Source organism: Muntiacus reevesi, chromosome 1 (assembly GCF_963930625.1).
Source record: "Muntiacus reevesi chromosome 1, mMunRee1.1, whole genome shotgun sequence".
Taxonomy (NCBI): Eukaryota; Metazoa; Chordata; class Mammalia; order Artiodactyla; family Cervidae; genus Muntiacus; species Muntiacus reevesi.
Window position 1 is genome coordinate 65,159,634 of NC_089249.1, and position 19,657 is coordinate 65,179,290.

General features: G+C 43.6%; 1 protein-coding gene across 7 annotated transcripts in view; it reads right to left on the minus strand.

The window, feature by feature from the left end:
* GPR161 (G protein-coupled receptor 161) overlaps nucleotides 1-19,298 on the minus strand; it is a 55,988-nt gene extending 36,690 nt beyond the window's left edge. For 2 of the 7 annotated variants that reach the window (XM_065946331.1, XM_065946361.1), the window contains exon 1: nucleotides 18,562-18,678. The gene's annotated coding sequence lies outside the window, so the exon portion shown is untranslated. Of the gene's footprint in view, nucleotides 1-17,495; nucleotides 17,617-18,561; nucleotides 18,685-19,217 lie in introns of those variants that run through there. The other 5 variants (XM_065946334.1, XM_065946335.1, XM_065946341.1 and 2 more) reach the window with 5 other exon arrangements.
* Nucleotides 19,299-19,657: the final 359 nt, after the last annotated feature.

Sequence of the window (19,657 nt, forward strand, 5' to 3'; positions counted from 1 at the left end):
ACACGATAAAGTGAAACTCACTTTTTGTTCATCAAGCTCCTCTGGTGCAGTTTTGTTATGCATGTTAGAGAATGTGAGGAACACTCAGTACTAAGCCAAGCTGGACTCTGAGCCATGGACTGTCAAATTTTTTCAAAGGGCCTCTGGCCTGACTCCCAAGCCTCCCCCAGCAACACTGAAAGCAGCCATCATTGTCCTTGTGTTTTCTGGCCAACACAGATGGGGAGGGTTCACTTCAGCCTCCCAGAAAATCTACAAACAGCCAGCTGAAGTCATGATGAAGACAACAGAAAAGTGCTTTAGGAAAAGGGAGAGAAAGCAGTGGCAGGTTGACCACAGCTCTCTGGGGAGGCCTTAGCAGCCTGAAGGTCAAGCAAGACCTCACTACAGAAACAGCTTTCTGAGCCAGACACTCAGCCTGGACCACACTACTTCCCCAGGTGGGAGAAGAGCAGAAATGCCCGTTTTCCCAGGGCAGACTCAGGAAAGCCTCCACAGATGCTGGCCAAAGGCCAGCCTGCCTGGAGCTGAGACCTCAGTAAACCCCAAAGGCAAAGCTGGGTCAGATTAGGTCAGGCCTGCTCAAGCTTGGTCCACGTCGACCTGATGCTGCTGCCAGATGTGCCCGTGGTGATTCCCAGAGCAAATGGACCAAGGGTCTGGTCAGGAGCTGGTGCTCAGGCAGAGAGAAGCCAATACCACTCCCTGGAGTTCCTGACTGGTTACTCACTATCTCTACTTGAATGGCACAGGTACCACAAGCCTAACATGTCCAAAATCAGACTTCAAATCTTTTGCCTCTCAAATCTGCTCTTTCTGTTTCTTCAACTCATGTTGTGGTATCCTCATCTTTCCAGTTGCTCAGACCCTAAACTCTGAAGTCACTCCTGACTCCTCACTTTTTCTCACATCTCCTGCCTGATCCATTAGCAAATCTATAGGCTAATGGATCTACTTTTGAAATGTATCTAGTACTCAACCATGTCTTTCTATCTCTGCTACCGTCACTCTGGTCCAGGTTATGTCTTCTCTGCAATTATTAAAATCGTTTTCTCACTAAAGAGAAAGCATCTGCATCCACCATTGTCCCCATCCTCAACACAGAAACCAGAGTGAGCCTATGAAAACAGAAGTCAAAATACATGAACAAGTCACTGCTTATTCAAAACCCCAAAAGTATTCCCCTATCACTTAGAATAGGCCCTGCATGATCCGGCTCTCCACTACTGGTCCAATTTCATTAAAAAAATTACTTTTTAACTGCCAATACTATTTATCAAACACATCAAGCATGTGTCCATCTCAGGGCCTTTGCACTTGCTGCTTCCTATGTCTGGAATGCCTTTATCCAAGGTATCTTTGTAGGTCGCTCTCTCACTTCCTTTCAGTCTTCAAGTCACCTTTTCAGCAAAACCTTCCCAATCAACACAACCTAACGTTTCATACCCCTCTCTAACATTTCATGGCCCCATTCTCTTTCTTTACTTTTCCTCCTTACTGCACGTGTATGTACTTATTTACTTATCTTGCTAATGTCTCTCTCTCACACCAGACTGTATGCTCCAAGACAGTAAGAAATCTTGGGTCTGTACATTTTGGGGTCAGCACCTAGAACAGCACCTGGCAAATGAAAGGTGCCCGATATATGGGATAAATGAAAATGTGAATTAACAATGGAACACTGGACATCTTTGCACACAAGGTGTTATCTTGCCTTTAGAGAATTATTTTTGCAGATGTAGCAAACACTATTCATTATCCAGTCAATAACCATCCTCCCCTTTTTCCTGTCAACAGATCCCTGACTTGATGTGGTGTACTATTAGTTTGATGCAAAAGTAATTGTGGTTTTTGCATTGTCAAAATGTATCTTTTAAATACATTCTAAATAATAGTCATGTTATACATCATTTTAATGTGCATTTATCTCTTTTTTTTTTTGCTAATGACTTATCAGTTGCTAATGATTTTATCTTTATTTTAGACTATAGAACTGATGCTAGACAAAAAGAAAATTTGAAGGATTTTCTTACTTGAGTTCAAAATGGGTCATAAAGCAGCAGAGAAAACTCACAACATCAACAACACATTTGGCCCAGGAACCGCTAATGAATGTACAGTGCAGTGGTGGTATAAGAAGTTTTGCAAAGGAGACAAGAGGCTTAAAGATGAGAAGCATAGTGGCCAGCCATCAGAAGTTGACAACAACCAATTGAGAGGATCATCAAAGCTGACCCTCTTACAGCTACACGAGAAGTTGCCGAAGAACTCAGTGTCAACCATTTTACAGTCATTGAGCATTTGAAGCAAACTGGAAAGGTGAAGGAGCTCAACAAGTGGGTGTCTCATGAGCTGTGCATGCAAAAGCTCAGTTGCGTCAACCATGTCCAACTCTAGGTGACCCTGTGGACTTTAGCCTGCCAGGCTCCTCTGTCCATGGGGCTCTCCAGGGCAAGAATGCTGGAGTGGATTGCCATGCCCTCCTCAAATGAGGAGGGGAATGGACCTCAAATAAAAAAAACTCCTGTTTTTGAAGAGTTGTCCTCTCTTATTCTACACAACAATGAACCATTTCTCTACTGGATTGTGATGTGTGATGAAAAGTGGATTGTACACAATGCCCAGCCCAGTGGTTGGACTGAGAAGAAGCTCCAAAGCACTTCCCAAAGCCAAACTTGCACCAAAGAAAGGTCATGGTCGCTGTTCGCTGGTCTGCTGCCCCTCTGATCCACTACAACTTTCTTAATCCCAGAGAAACCATGACATCTGTTCAGCAAATTAATGAGATGCACCGAAAACCGCAACGCCTGCAGCCGGCACTGGTCAACAGGAAGGGCCCAGTCCTTCTCCACAACACCACCTGACTGCAGGTCTCACAACCAATGCTTCAAAAGCTGAATGAAGTGGGCCAGGAACTTTTGCCTCATTCACCATATTCACCTGACCTCTCAGCAACCGACTACCACTTCACTGAGCATCTTGACAACTTTTTGCAGGGAAGACGCAAAACATGTCTGTATAACTGTACCATTTTGCTATATGCCTGAAACTAACACAGTACTGTAAATCAACTTTACTTCAATTTTTTAAAAAACACACATACACAAAAAAAGAGAGAGAGAGACAGGGCCTCCAGTAACAATTTCCCCTTCAAAAACGCACCAAAACCCAAGCTGATCCTTGGAAATGCCTCATTCTAGAAACAGAGTTTTATGAGTTGGTGGGGTTTTATCACCTTAAAATGTCAAAACTCTGTTTCATGCCTTTAGGCAAAATTCATGAAAATCTATCACATGTTTTCCTATATTTTAAAATAAGGTATACAGATCATAATGATTTTCATGATGACGCAAGGTCATTAAATACCAATATAAATGGAATTCTGACCTCAGATTTCAGTGCTAATGGAATGCTCTCTTTAGAAATTTTAGAGAAGACTGCTCAGCTTCCCAGTTACTCAATAGGGGGCTATCCCTGTGAGTCTTCACTACACGACTGAAAACACAGTGATTCCCTCAAGCCGGGTAAGGGCGATGTGATTCCCTCTTATATTGGGTTGGACAAAAAGTCTGTTCAGGTCTTTTCAAAACATCTTACAGAAAAACCTGAACTTAAAAAAAAAAAAAAAAAAAAACCTCTTTCTTTTAATCAACTTATTTATTTGGCTTAAAGAGATGGGAATACCAGACCACCTTATCTGCATCCTAAGAAATCTGTAGGTAGGTCAAGAAGTAACAATCACAACAGGACATGGAACAACGAACTGGTTCAAAATTGGGAAAGGAGTACATCAAGGCTGTACGTGAACTGTGAACTTCCAGATGTTCAAGCTAGATTTAGAAAAGGCAGAGGAACCAGAGATCAAATTGCCAACATCCTTTGGATCATCAAAAAAGCAAGAGAGTTCCAGAAAAACATCTATTTCTGCTTTATTGACTATGCCAAAGTCTTTGACTGTGTGGATCACAATAAAACTGTGGAAAATTCTTCAAGAGATGGGAATACCAGACCAGCTGACCTGCCTCCTGAGAAATCTGAATGCAAGTCAAGAAGCAACAGTTAGAACTGGACATAGAACAACAGACTAGTTCCAAATCGGGAAAGGAGTATGTCAAGGCTATATATTGTCACCTTGCTTATTTAACTTATATGGAGAGTACATCATGAGAAATGCTGGGCTGGAAGAAGCACAAGATAGAATCAAGATTGCTGGGAGAAATATCAATAACCTCAGATATGCAGATGACATCACCCTAATGGCAGAAAGTGAAGAAGAACTAAAAGGCCTCTTGATGAAAGTGAAAGAGGAGAGTGAAAAAGTTGGCTTAAAACTCAACATTCAAAAGATGGTAACGATGACCCTATACGCAAAACAGAAAAAGAAACACAGAAGTACAGAACAGACTTTTGAACTCTGTGGGAGAAGGTGAGGGTGGGATGTTTCAAAAGAACAGCATGTATATTATCTATGGTGAATCAGATCACTAGCCCAGGTGGGATGCATGAGACGAGTGCTCGGGCCTGGTGCACTGGGAGGACCCAGAGGAGTCGGGTGGAGAGGGAGGTGGGAGGGGGGATCGGGATGGGGAATACGTGTAACTCAATGGCTGATTCGTGTCAATGTATGACAAAACCCACTGAAATGTTGTGAAGTAATTGGCCTCCAACTAATAAAATAAAATTAAAAAAAAAAAAAAAAAAAAAAACTCAACATTCAAAAAACTAAGATCATGGCATCCAGTCTCATCACTTCATGGCAAATAGATGGAGAAACAATGGAAACAGTGACAGACTTTATTTCCTTGGGCTCCAACATCACTGCAGATGGTGACTACAGCCATGATATTAAAAGCTGATTGTTCCTTGGAAGAAAAGCTATGATAAACCTATACAGTGTATTAAAAGCAGAGATATCACTCTGTTGACAAAGATCCATATAGCCAAAGCTACAGTTTCTCCATTAGTCGTGTCTGGATGTGAGAGGTGGACAATAAAGCTGAGCACCAAAGAATTGATGCTTTCGAACTGTGGTGTTGGAGAAGGAGAAGACTCTTGAGAGTCCCTTGGACTTCAAGGAAATCAAACCAGTCCATCCTAAAGGAAATCGGTCCTAAATATTCATTGGAAGGACTGGTGCTGAAGCTGAAACTCCAATCTTTTGGCCACCTGATGCGAAGAGCCACCTCTTTGAAAAAGACCGTGATGCTGTGAAAGAATGAGGGCAGCAGAAGAGGGTGATGGAGGAGATGGTTGGATGGCATTGTCAATTCAATGGACATGAGCTTGAGCAAACTTTGCGAGATGGTAAAGGACAAGGAAGCCTGGCGTGCTGCCATCCATGGGGTCACAGAAAGTCACAAGACTGAACAACTAAACAGCAACAAACTTATTTGGCTAAGTCGGGTCTTAGTTTTGGCACATGGGATCTTTACTGTGACACAAAGATTCTCTAGTAGTGGCACGAGGGCTTAGCTGCTCCATGGCATGTGGGTTCTTAGTTCCCCAACCATGGTTCCAATTTGTGACCCCTTCATTGCAAGATGGATTCTTAGTGACTGGACCACCAGGGAAGTCACCTAGAATGAACTTTTTGGTCAACTCAGGACCAAGTGTGCCTTGCATATTCTGTTTCCTTTTGAAACTTTCTCTGTCATTTATTCAAACCTTGGCTGCCCTTTTCCCTTACAGAGAATATTTACCTGCAGCTTTCCTTGTCAAGCTTAGGAAAGGTCTATGTAAAGTAGAAGCTGATATACTGAGGAAGGGCTACAGTGCAAAGTCCTCCAGGTATGGCTTCTGTCAGACAGATGCCATTCCCTTCTGCACCTTTGGGGAAGGTCAATTTTCTACTTCTCAGCACTTTGCAAGATATGCTAACTGTACTTATATGGCCCAAATGAGTAAGAAAAACAAAGGCCCTTGAAACAGTTCAGAGCTCTCCATTCAACTTTAATATTTTCTTAAATGATAAAAGGGAAACTGCTGAATTTAAAAAAAAGATTGTCAAGTCCTATTGGATTTTATGCTACCAGAAAGACAAATAGATAAGTGCAGATAATGTTAGTTATATACCGAATGACTTACATTAGAATTTTCCAAAAGGCTAAATCTAAAAAACATGAATTTCTTGAAGAGACTATAGCTATATTTTCAGACATTATTTGCATAGATTTGCATAGCAAGGTAGAGATTATTTCTTGGTTACCTTGCTTCCCTCTTATTTTTATTTCTTCTATAAACCATCCTATCACACATTATCTAAGTCATGCATTCCCAAACTCTGGGTGGCCGTTGCTGTCTATAGACCAAATAAATGATGTTGCACACATATGTGAACTATTATTCTTCAATAATAAATTCTTCACAATAAATATGCTATTGTGGTCAATAAAATTTGAATTCATCTTTTACACTATTATTGATTCACATGAGCTCTCTGTAATTACGCAATTTTTTTTTCCAACTGAAGTGATACCAAAAGCACAGGTGAATCCACTCAGTCTGGCAGAGCTTGGTGATCACTATCATAAGTCCTTACTGACATTTATACGAATAACATCCGAAGTTGCTTACATCTACCGTAGCAGCAAAAGTCTCAAGAAGTCTTTCTGGAACATCCCATCCTCACAATGACCCTGATCACCCTTTACATCTAGTTCTTTAACATTACGTTTTCAGACATGCGTGTCTTAGCAAAAATTTCTGTTTTAGGTGAGTATGCTTTCCCTTGCAGATGGATTATAAATTCTTCCTCAGTTTCCCCTTTGAATATGCAACAGTACTTTGAATGTGGGATTTTATATCCCCCCTACTCATAGTAATATCCATTTTGATCTGATATTCAATAGAAAGAACATGTTTTTCAGAAACTTAACTAAACCTTGGTTTGAATTTCATGTGACTACATGCTATGTTCTAAATCTCTGAGCCTCAATTTCTCCAAAAAGATCAAAACAGTGGAATTAACCAACTTCATATGATTACCAAGGAGAATATATGAAGTAACATGTGTGAAAGCAGCTAGTGGAGTGACTGTCAGGAGATAAAAAATGTTTAAGAAAGCTACTTAAGTCAAGAAAAGAAAATTCTCCTTTTCCCTTTCAAATTTTAATTAAAACCAAAGAGGTTTCATTTGACCACTAAGTGAATAAAAGAGAAGAGAGAAAGGCTGTTGAGAAAGACTGAAAAATGGAAACACATCTGACCCCACTGGGGGCTCAGGGCTGACAACTCAGTCTGCAGGAAAGCACTCAGCCAAGAACTCAGCTGCTTGGTAACCACTAAAGCAGAGGCTCCAGCTGAGTCAGGCTCTCAGACACCCAGGTGACCAGCTGACTGAAAAACATGCAATTTTAATTTACCTACATCTGTGGTGAGGGGAACTGATATTCCAGGCCACAACCCCTTCCCTGAAAGAGCAAATCTCATCTTTTAAAGCTAAAGATAGAAGCAGGATGGCTGGGAGGGTCTGAAAATGTCTAATTAGAAGACTCTAGATAATAATCAAACTCAGTTACTACCCCAATATTTTACAAGAGTGGTTCTCAAGGAGGGGTGATTTTACCTTCACTTCCACTTCAAGGGATATCTGGCAATTTCTGGAGACGTCTTTGGTTGTCACATCTCAGGCCAAGGATGCTGCTAAACATCCCATAATGCACTGGGAAGCCTACTGCTCACCCCCAACAAAGAAATATCCAGCCCAATATGTCAGTGGTTTTGAGGTTAAGAAAGCCTGTTGTATAGGAGTAATTGGTTTCATTCTACTTGTTCCTATGTACACTAAACGAACAGATCAAGAAAAATAAAATGATTCCCTCCATAAACAAATTTACATAAATGCTCCAAGAAGACAAGAGACAGAAGCTATGCTGAGAATAAGGCTGAATTGATTACTTCTGTCACAAGATAACTAATGATTACTAAGCTAATCGGTTTTATCCTTTATTATTTCTTTTACCCATTATCTTTATTCCAGTTCAGTTCAGTCACTCAGTTGTGTCTGACTCTTTGTGACCCCATGAACCTCAGCACACCAGGCCTCCCTGTCCATCACCAACTCCCGGAGTTCACCCAAGCCCTTGTCCATTGAGTTGGTGATGCCATCCAACCATCTCCTCCTCTGTCATCCCCTTCTCCTGCCCTCAATCCTTCCCAGCATCAGGGTCTTATCAAATGAGTCAGCTCTTCCCATCAGGTGGCCACAGTATTGGAGTTTCAGTTTCAGTATCAGTCCTACCAATGAACACCCAGGACTGATCTCCTTTAGGATGGACTGGTTGGCTCTCCTTGCAGTCCAAGGGACTCTCAAGAGTCTTCTGCAACATGACAGTTCAAAAGCATCAATACTTCGGTGCTCAGCTTTCTTCATAGTCCAACTCTCACATCCATACATGACTACTGGAAAAACCACAGCATTGACTACTTTGTTGACAAAGTAATGTCTCTGCTTTTCAATATGCTATCTAGGTTGGTCATAACTTTCCTTCCAAGGAATAAGCGTCTTTTAATTTCATGGCTGCAATCACCATCTGCAGTGATTCTAGAGCCCAGAAAAATAAAGTCAGCCACTGTTTCCACTGTTTCCCCATCTATTTGCCATGAAGTGATAGAACTGGATGCCATGATCTTAGTTTTCTGAATGTTGAGCTTTAAGCCAACTTTTTCACTCATCTCTTTCACCTCCATCAAGAGGCTCTTTAGTTCTTCTTCACTTTCTGCCATAAAGGTGATGTCATCTGCATATCTGAGGTTATTGATATTTCTCCCGGCAATCTTGATTCCAGCCTGTGCTTCCTTCAGCCCAGCGTTTCTCATGATGTACTCTCCATATAAGTTAAATAAGCAGGATGACAATATACAGCCTTGACGTACTCCTTTTCCTATTTGGAACCAGTCTGTTGTTTCATATCCAGTTCTAACTGTTGCTTCCTGACCTGCATACAGGTTTCTCAAGAGGCAGGTCAGGTGGTCTGGTATTCCCACCTCTTTCAGAATTTCCCACAGTTTATCGTGACCCACACAGTCAAAGGCTTTGGCGTAGTCAGTAAAGCAGAAATAGATGTTTTTCTGGAACTCTGTTGCTTTTTCAATGATCCATCAGATGTTGGCAATTTGATCTCTGGATCCTCTGCCTTTTCAAAAACCAGCTTGAACATCTGGAAGTTCACGGTTCACGTATTGCTGAAGCCTGGCTTGGAGAATTTTGAGCATTACTTTACTAGCGTATGAGATGAGTGCAACTGTGCGGTAGTTTGAGCATTCTTTGGCATTCCCTTTCTTTGGGATTGGAATGAAAACTGACCTTTTCCAGTCCTGTGGTCACTGCTAAGTTTTCCGAATTTGCTGGCATGTTGAGTGCAGCACCTTCACAGCATCAACTTTTAGGATTTGAAATAGCTCAACTGGAATTCCATCACCTCCACTAGCTTTGTTCATAGTGATGCTTCCTAAGGCCCACTTGACTTCTCATTCCAGGATGTCTGACTCTAGGTGAGTGATCATACCATCGTGATTATCCAGGTCATGAAGATCTTAGAGCCCAGCAAACTAAACTCATAATGCTAAAACTGAGATTTCGGCTTAAAATGGTATTCCTCTGAATATACTTTTCTGAAGACCATATCTGAGACAGATGCCAGAATACAAAGCCCTGAGGAGCAGGGGAGGCCCCTTCCCTTATCACACTGCTACTTGTTCCGAGACACTTCTAACTTCCCCCTTCTTATTCCTCCTTCAGCTACCTCAAAAAAATATTTACTGCATACCTAAAGAGCTAAGCTCTACTTTGCAGCTGGACATAGCACCGAGCAACATGCCAAAACCTCTCCTCTCCTGGAGCTTACATTAGGGAACAGGGGACTCAGACAGCAAACAAATACATAATCAATAGTAGAAATTCCCAGTTATAATGTTAATAAATACTAAGGATGTAATGTCCAACATAATAAGTATAATTAATATGGCCATATGTTATATACGAAAATTGTCAAGAGTAAATTCTGAGTTCTCAGCACAAGGAAAAAAATTGTTCTATTTCTTTAATTTTGAATCTGTATGAGATGATGGACATTCACTAAACTTATTGTGATAATCATTTCATGATTCATGCAAGTCAAATCATTATGCTGTACACCTTAAACTCATATTGTGCTGTATGTCAATTATATCTCAATCAATCTGGAAAAATATGAAAAGAAAAAAATAACTTGATAAAAAACAATAATATAAAAAAATACACAAAATAATTCCTAAGAGTGGTGGGTGCTATAAGGATAAGTAAAATGGAGTAACGGTGGGTGAGCTGGGAGTGAGGAGTCAGCAAAGTCTCTCCAAAGAGCTAAGGATTTGAGCAGAGACCAAAAAATGATACAAGGGAATTTTTGGCCACGGGAAGAACCCTTGCAAAGGCCCTGAGCTAGAATGAGCTTGGGATGTTTGAGGAATAGCAAGGAAGCTGGAGAAGAGTGAGGAAAGAGGCAGACTGTAGAAACAGCAAGGGGCCAGATTACACAGGGCACCGTGGGTCGTGGTAAGGAGTGTGGATAAGATTCCATGTGGGAACAGAGGCCCCTGGAATGATGCATATGACTCATGTTTTAGAAGGGTTATTCTGCTGCTAGGTGAAGAATGGACTGTAGGACCCATATATGGAGGCAGAGACACCAGTTTGAGGCTGCTGCTATATCCCTAGAAAGAGATAAAGGCTTGGACCAAGGTTGTGGTAACAGGTGTCAAGGAGGGATCAGGTTCACTCATCTCCAACACTTGAGAGCCTAAAGAAGCTTTGGAAGTAACTCATTCTAATGTGTTATTTTATAGATGACGGACTGGAGGGCCCAAAGAGGTGAAGTGAGTTTTTCATAGTCAAATACCTAATCGTTGACAAACCCAAGTTTCCTGACTGCATCTCTGCCCTTACCTGGCCATCCCAGAATACATGTAGGAATAGGAACCTCTAGAATGCAACCCCAAGTCTAAAATAAATGACTATCCTTGCTGAGGGCAAAGATATGAATCAAAAATGAATCCAATGGGCCCTTCCTTGTGGTCTCTCCATCATCGGACACCTCTGACAGTTTTCATTTTTCTCCTGAGACTTTTCCTTCGTCTCCCTTGTTCCCGCTCCCTTCTGCCTCTCCCCACTCAGTTTCCTACCAGTTTTACATCTACCTGGAATCATTCTGCACTCTAAATATTACAGTTTCCCAAGATATTGTCTGGGAGGCACTACTTCTTCCTTCCTCATCTACAAAGGAAATTAACTCTTTACTTCCCTCTAATCTCTTCCACTTGCTCTGCAGTTGCCCCTGAGTTTCTTGTGAAGAGTCATCCTTTTCCTCCTCTGAGTTCATGTGACTTCATGGATGTGACACCACTGAAGCCTTACCAAGAACATCTTCCAACTCCCTCTGACCCAATCAGATTCTGAGACATAAAGGGGTTGTTGCTGGGAGAAACACAACTTCCCCCTCTACTGGATTTGAATCTGCAACTTCCCCTAGCCACCATGAGGGGAGAGCATGAGTCAGGGAAGTTAAGAAAAAAAGTCCTGATGAATCATTTGAACTCTGATCCATGCATAAAGCCAAATACACGCTACAGACTTTTAGTGACATGAGCCAGTAACTTTCTTTTTTGCTTTTGCCAATTTGAACTGGATTTTCTACCACTTTCAAAAGGAAGAGTCCTGTTTGATAGCTCATCTCTCCCTCTCCCTCTCTCTGTGTACGTTCCCTCTCTGTACTCACCAAAACAAGGTTGACTCCAAAATCTCCATCTATAGCCTAGACAACTCTTGGGGGCTCCAGATTCATTTCTACCCAGAAGATGTTCTCTCCCACATGTCACACCCAGATACCTCAGAATTCATCAGCTCTGCTTCTATCATCTCAATATGCTGTACTTCATGTTTTTCTCTACTCTAGAAAAAAACATCACCACCCACCAGAATCACTCAGGACAGAAATCTAGGACATCCTAGATCACTCTTGTCAGATAATCCCGATGGCCATGATTGACACTTTCTATGTGACCTTGGGCAGATTAATGGATATATCTGGGCTTTGGATATCCATACTGAATGGCTAGGATTCAATGAGAGAATGTATGTAAAGCAATTAATGCTGGTGGGCTCCATTCCTTATAGACATTTAGTGTACCACGGACTCCTAACTCAAAACTTCATCTGCACTGCCATTACCACAGATCAGAGCCTCATCATCTTTTCCCTGAATGACAACCAGATGTTTCTATCTCACCTTCTTGTCTTTAACCTCACCCCTACTCCAATTTGTCCTCCCCACTGCTACAAGGCTGAACACCGCTACGCAAACCTGGTCATGACATACCATCCTCTGGCATCTGCAGAATGTTTTCACTTACAGGAGCCAACACTTCAGCTATACTGAACAAATCACGGTTCTCAAAGCATGCACTGCTCTCTCCAATGCCACGACTTTGCACATGACAGTGGTCCCCTTGTCTAGAATGCCCTTTCTCTCTCCCACCTGGAGAACAGCTCATCCTTAAGATTTCGTTAAAAAAAAAAAAAAGTCACAATAAAAGTGAAAGGAAATAGACAGGCTACATTAGCTAGAGGCTCACCAACAAACCTGGACCTTCAACCTTGATCTCAAATTCAAACTTTGACCTCCCTGGTGTCAGAAAGGAAAGACACTGAAAAAAAGTAAAAGATGCAATAATTTTCAATAATTTTAGATGAAAAATGCAATGAAAAATGGAGAGGAAAGAGAGAATTTAGGAAAAAAACTAATTTTCAGATAGGAGAAGGCTTCCTAAATGACAGAAAACTTGAAGCCAGAGAGAAAAGTCTTATAGACTTAACCACATAAACATTGGAGAAGGAAATGACAATCCACTCCAGTATTCTTGCCTGAAAAATCCCACGGACAGAGGAGCCTGGTGGGCTACAGCCCATGGAGTCACAAAGAGTCAGTCACGACTGAGGAACCAACATTAACTCATGCTGCTGCTGCTGCTGCTGCTGCTGCTGCTAAGTCGCTTCAGTCGTGTCTGACTCTGTGCTACCCCATAGATGGCAGCCCACCAGGCTCCCCCCGTCCCTGGGATTCTCCAGGCAAGAACACTGGAGTGGGTTGCCATTTCCTTCTCCAATGCATGAAAGTCAAAAGTGAAAGTGAAGTCGCTCAGTTGTGTCCACTCTTAGGGACCCCATGGGCTGCAGCCTACCAGGCTCCTCCGTCCATGGGATTTTCCAGGCAAGAGTACTGGAGTGGGGTGCCATTGCCTTCTCCGAACACTAACTCATAAACATCAAACAACCAAAGGTACAATAAGCAAATCTGGGAAGACAAAAAAGGCAAGATACTTAATTTATTAACAAGAAAAGAATTAGCATTTAAAAAAACCCTCACAAACTGATGAAATCACCAACAATTCAGTGGAAAAATTGTTAAGGAATCTGAAGAAGTATAAATCCATTAGTGTACTTTTTAAGAGCAGAGTTAGAAGAATCTGCCAGCGTTTAAAACGCACACAACTTTGATACGGAACGGTCTCCACGATATATGCTAAATTCTTAACATTCTATAAGCAAAATGGGGTATTTAGGTGCTACTATAATAATTTTTTTAGAGGAAGAAAATTGAAAATACAATTGAATATTTTATTTACCTATAAATGCATAAAAAGTGGCAAAATTAGTTGTGCCAAAAAAGGGAAATAGAGGGCCAGAGTAGAAGGGAGGTATTACCATTTATAGCCTTTGAATACTACCTACGCCTTATGTACATGTCTGTTTCCAAACAAGTAAACCTAAGTAATTAAATAAACTCAATCTCTTTTTCTGAATAATCCCCAGATCCCAATAAACAAAAGGAATTCTGCTTAAATAAATGTTTAAAACATACATTTCCTTTGACCCACCAACTTCACTCCTAAGAACAACTTTTATCCAGAAATACTCTACACATACAGAGACTTAGGTATAAGCATGTTCACTATCAGTTCAGTCACTCAGTCATGTCCGATTCTTTGTGACCCCCTGGACTGCAGCACGCCAGGCTTCCCTGTCCATCACCAACTTTTGGAGTTTGCTCAAACTCATGTCCATCGAGACAGTGATGCCATCCAACCATCTCATTCTGTGTCACCCTCTTCTCCTCTTGCCTTCAATCTTTCCCAGCCTCAGGACTTTTCAAATGAGTCAGCTCTTCGCATCAGGTGGCCAAAGTATTAGAGTTTCAGCTTCAACATCAGTCCTTCCAATGAATATTCAGGACTGATTTCCTTTAGGATGGACTGGTTGGATCTCCTTGCAGTCCAAAGGACTCTCAAGAATCTTCTAGAGCACCAGAGTTCAAAAGCATCAATTCTTCAGCACTCAGCTTTATTTATAGTCTAACTCTCACATCCATGCATGACTACTTGAAAAACTATAGCTTTGACTAGACAGACCTTTGTTGGTAAAGTAATGTCTCTGCATTTTAATATACTGTCTAGGTTGGTTACAGCTTTTCTTCCAAGTAGTGAGAGTCCTTTAATTTCATGGCTGCAGTCACCATCTGCAGTGATTTTGGAGTGCCCCAAAATAAAGTCTCTCACTGTTTCCTTTGTTTTCCCATCTATTTGCCATGAAGTGATTAGACTGGATGCCACGATCTTAGTTTTCTGAATGCTGAGTTTTAAGCCAACTTTTTCACTCTCCTCTTTCACTTTCATCAAGAGGCTCTTTAGTTCTTCTTCACTTTCTGCCATAAGGGTGGTGTCACCTGCATATCTGAGGTTATTGATATTTCTCCCAGCAATCTTGATTCCAGCCTGTGCTTCCTCCAGCCCAGCATTTCTCATGATGTACTCTCCATATAAGTTAAATAAGCAGGGTGACAATATACAGCCTTGATGTACTCAAAAATTTCCTGATTTGGAACCAGTCTGTTGTTTCATGTCCAATTCTAACTGTTGCTTCTTGACCTATATACAGATTTCTCAGGAGCCAGGTCAGGTGGTCTGGTATTCTCATCTCTTTAAGAATTTTCCAAAAAAAAAAAAATTAAATTAAATTAAAAAAAAAAAAAGAATTTTCCACAGTTTGTCATGACCCACAGTCAAAGGCTTTTGCATAGTCAATAAAACAGAAGTAGATGCTTTTCTGGAATTCTCTTGCTTTTTCTATGATCCAAAGGATGTTGGCAATTTGATCTCTGGTTCCTCTGCCTTTTCTAAATCCAGCTTGAACATCTGGAAGTTCACAGTTCACAAACTGTTGAAGTCTGGTTTGGAGAATTTTGAGCATTACTTTGCTAGCGTGTGAGATGAGTGCAATTGTGCTATAGTTTGAACATTCTTTGGCATTGCCTTTCTTTGGGACTGGAATGAAAACTGACCTTTTCCAGTCCTGTGGCCATCGCTGAGTTTTCCAATTTTGCTGGCATATTGAGTACAGCACTTTCATACCATCATGTTTTAGGATTTGAAATAGTTTGACTGAAATTCATCACCTCCACTAGCTTTGTTCCGAGTGATGCTTCCTTAGGCCCACTTGACTTCACATTCCAGGATGTCTGGCGCTAAGTGAGTGATCATACCATTGTGGTTATCTGGGTCCTGAAGATATTTTTGTGATGCAAAGATCTGGGCCATGAAGACCAAAATGTGGTCCACTGGAGAAGGGACTGAAATGGCAAACCAGTTCAGTATTCTTACCCCATGAACAGTATGAAAAGGCAAAAAGCTAGGACACTGAAAGATGAACTCCCCAGGTCAGTAGGTGTCCAATATGCTACTGGAGTTGAGTGGAGAAATAACTCCAGAAAGAATAAAGAGACAGAGCCAAAGCAAAAAAAACACCCAGTTGAGGATGTGACTGGTGATGGAAGTAAGGTCCGATGCTTTAAAGAACAATATTGCATAGGACAGAATGATCTCTGTTCATTTCCAAGGAAAACCATTCAATATGTTCACTATAGCATTGATAAAAGATGAAGCTGGGAAAAAAATCTCAAAGCCCCTCAACAGGAAAATGTTTAAATGAATTCTGGTGAATCTATACTATAAAATACTATGTAGCCATTAAAAAGAATGAAGTATATCTATGTTATTGACATTAGAAGACATCCAAGTCTGATTATTAACTCAAAAAATTAAGTCATGGAGCATATAATTATATATGATCCCCATTTATGTAGTTTTAAAAGCATATCCAATATACTCAGGTGGGTCCTAAAGTTGGAAATGCAAATAGTACTTTATCATATTTTATAATATAATATCAATAAGCTATATATTATGCATTCATATTCATCTCTGTTTTTAGATTTGTTAAACTGGCTAACAAAAACTAGTTGGAAGTATTCTCTTGGTGCAGGACTAGAATCACAGAGATCAGTACTAATACTGGCTGAATGAACGAAGTATTGAGCCAGAAAGTCAATCCTTACTCCAAACTCCAGGTAGCACTACCTCCAACTTTGTTGATATTTGTTGCTCTCAAAGAAAAACAGCAAGAAAACATCAGTTCTGCCCTCCAGTTATGCTTTATTGCATCTCAGAATGACCGCAAGTACTTCCTAAGGTTGCAAGCTGGCAGGCTACACACACGATTTGGTTGCCCAGCATACTTTGAAAACTGTTTTGAATTAGTTGCCAATTTTAAAAACACGGAGCTTTCTTCCTTAAAAATTTGCAACTTTCCACCACTCCCCCCTCCCCAATTCAGATTAAGCAAAGTGCTAGAACCTTGTCACACCTGCTCCTATCTCTTTACAGAAGGTATGTTCTACACACAGTCCCCACATAGCCATCTACACACAGTCCCCACATAGCCATTCTACACTCAGGCTTCCTGACTGGTCCCAGCAGAGTTTACATCACAGAACTGTATCTCCTTTGGGTGGCATTTAGATCAGTTCCAGTTCACCCCATTCTGTCTTTCACAGAACCCAAGCAATGAACTCAACCCTCTGATCACATGGCCAGGCCTCATTTCTGACTCCCCCTGCACAGGGCTGCAACACAAAGAAAATGATTTGACTACTTTAGGCTTGGACTTAGCTTCTAAATGCCAAGCAGGCCTCCTTGTGAAAAGTTCCCACCAAGGTGGTGGAGTTGGAGGGCAAGGAAAATCCTGAGATCAAGGACCCACGTATGTTGCAAGCCCATGTGAAAAGTACTGGCAAGTCAAAAGACCTGAATATATCTTAGCTCCTTACTTGTTGAGCAGAGTACTTTTCTCGACTCTCAGTTCCTCACCTGTAAAAGTTGCTAGTAACACTTCAGAGGGCTGTTACATGAATGAAATTTAAAAGTGTGTATTAAAGTGCTTGGAAGCATCTTAGAAGCTAAAATGAGTATAGACTAAGACAAGAAGAGAGGCACCGTGGAAGAAGTGACTCAAACGGGTGGTAGAATCCCAGTTAAAGAAAGTTGGATGAAGAGCTCCTGTCTGTGCAATCTGAGGTACTTCCCACCACCTCTCTCTGCTGGGGGCCTGGGAAATACCTTTCCTCACCTACCTCAGTGGCCACGAGGGATTATGAGGGAAAGCCATCTAATATTTTTCGATGCAGTAGCTCTCCAAAGCTCTTTTCTGGGTCCAGGTCACAGGTGGAAAAGAGGCTGGGCTGAGTCTGTTGGCTGGATGGGGAGGGGGCACAGTGACGCTCACCCCACCACCACCACGTCGAGCCTCCCCGCAAATACTGAACTGGATACAGCAAGGAACCAAAGTTCTTTCCCTCCAAAACCACACCACCTTCACAGGGAGGAGGTGCTTTCAGGGCTCTTGAAAGTACAGACAAAACGGATGAAAGGTATAGTAAAAACACAAAACCAGCCTCAAAGATGTGAGATAAACTGATAAGAACGCACCGCTGGGTGGTTACGAGAGCTCAACCCAGAACACCACAGCTATTCGGTAGACGTTCTTATCCCACATGCCTTTGTCAAAAGGTTTGGACCGGGGCTAAGCTCTGGCCTAGGAGGCGGGCCGAGTACCCCCAAACTAACCGAATGTCCTCTGGCAGACCTGAGGGGCAGAGACGCCGCGCCGGCGCCCGACTTATGAGCGCACCTTCCGCCCAGCTCGGGAGACAGCACCCTAAGCCCCGACTGAGGATGCAGCGCACCTGGTCCTCCCAGATTTCGGCTAAGGCTCGAGGCCGCTTTGCCCCCACACCTGCCCCGGAGGGGACCTGGGGGCACGGGGCCGCAGCGCGGGCCTCGCTTTCCGGGGGTCCGAGAAAGGGGCTTCCGGCAGCGCGGGCGAAGCCAGGCGGCCTGGTGGGATGGGCCTCTCAGAAGCCCCTGGCCGCAGGCGAGGGGCGCGCCCTCAAGATCTTACCACAAAGAGCCCCGGGTCCCCGAAGGAAAGCGGAGTGCGCGGGGAAGATAACTGCCTACCTCCAAGGGGCGCGGAGGAAAAATAAAAAAGCGCCGTGGGGGCGGGGAGGCGTGGGGGACGGGGGCGCGGAGACCCCGCCTGGCTGCACCCCCGCGCCCTCCCGCACGCCACAAAGAACTCGGCGCCGCTCCATGCCTGTCAGCGCCCCACTTCCCGCCCGCGCCCCGGCGGGTACTCACCCAGAGGCCGCCGCCGCGGCAGCTGAGGGCCGGGTCGGCCCGAGCCGCCTCCCCGCCTCCGTCGCCGCCGCGGCAGCAGCTTCCTTCCTCCCCGCCGCGCTCGGGGACCGGAGGTTTCGGGTTTCAGCCCGCGGAGCCCCGCTTCGCTCCTCCCGCCGCCCCGCCGCCAGCACGCGTACCCGGCCAGGGCACAGCCCGAGTAACTTCGCGGCGCCCGCGCCGCCCGCCCCTTCTCCGCCGTCCCCAGCCCCTCTGCCGGCGGGCCCCCCGAACCCCCCGCGCCCCGCACGGCCCCGCCCGGGCTCCGCGCGCCGCCGCCCCTCCCCACCCGGCGCCGCCGCTCCCCATCCCTCACACCCCTTCTTTTCGCGCCCCCCCTCCCTCCCGGCCACTTTTCCATTTCTTCCCACGGTCGGCCTCAGCTGCTGCTCTTTGTCTCGCCCCCACCCTCTCGGCCCGTAAACCTTTGTGGGCCCTCCTCGGGCCTTCCCCGAGTCCCGTTCCTCCGTCCCAGTTCCAGCTGTTAGGACGCCGTCTTTGCCATTCTCTCTGCATTGCGCCGATACTTTCGGATTCTTCCCGTAGGCTCCGCACAGTCCCATTCTCCTCCTCTAGCCTCGCCGTGGACGACTCCTGGCATCGCCTTCCCTGCTCACCTTTCATTCATCCAGCCAACGTGTCTGAGCATCTGCCTGCTTCCAGGCACTGTCCCGCGCCCTGGGAATATCACAGTGAATTCACCCGCGAAACCAGCCTTTGTGGATCCCACAACTCCTGAGAGTGGGAGGGTGAATGTAAACAGATCTTTTCAAGGCTACTCTCTACCTCTGAGCCAAGGCCAGGGAGCAGTAATTACAATACACAGACCAGGGCGCTGCGGGTTCAGGGAACAAAACAGTTCCTTCTCACATGTGGTTTTACCCCCCTTCCTCAGTTCCCATGTTGTGTAGCATCCCTAGTCTCATGCGTTTTCTGTGCAGCAGTCTTAATAAAAGGACAAAAAGTTGAAGCATACAATAAAACTGCTTTAAAAATGAAGGTGGAGAAGGAAGAAAGAAACTAAAGGGAGAGGAAAGGGGTAGCAAATGAATTGGGT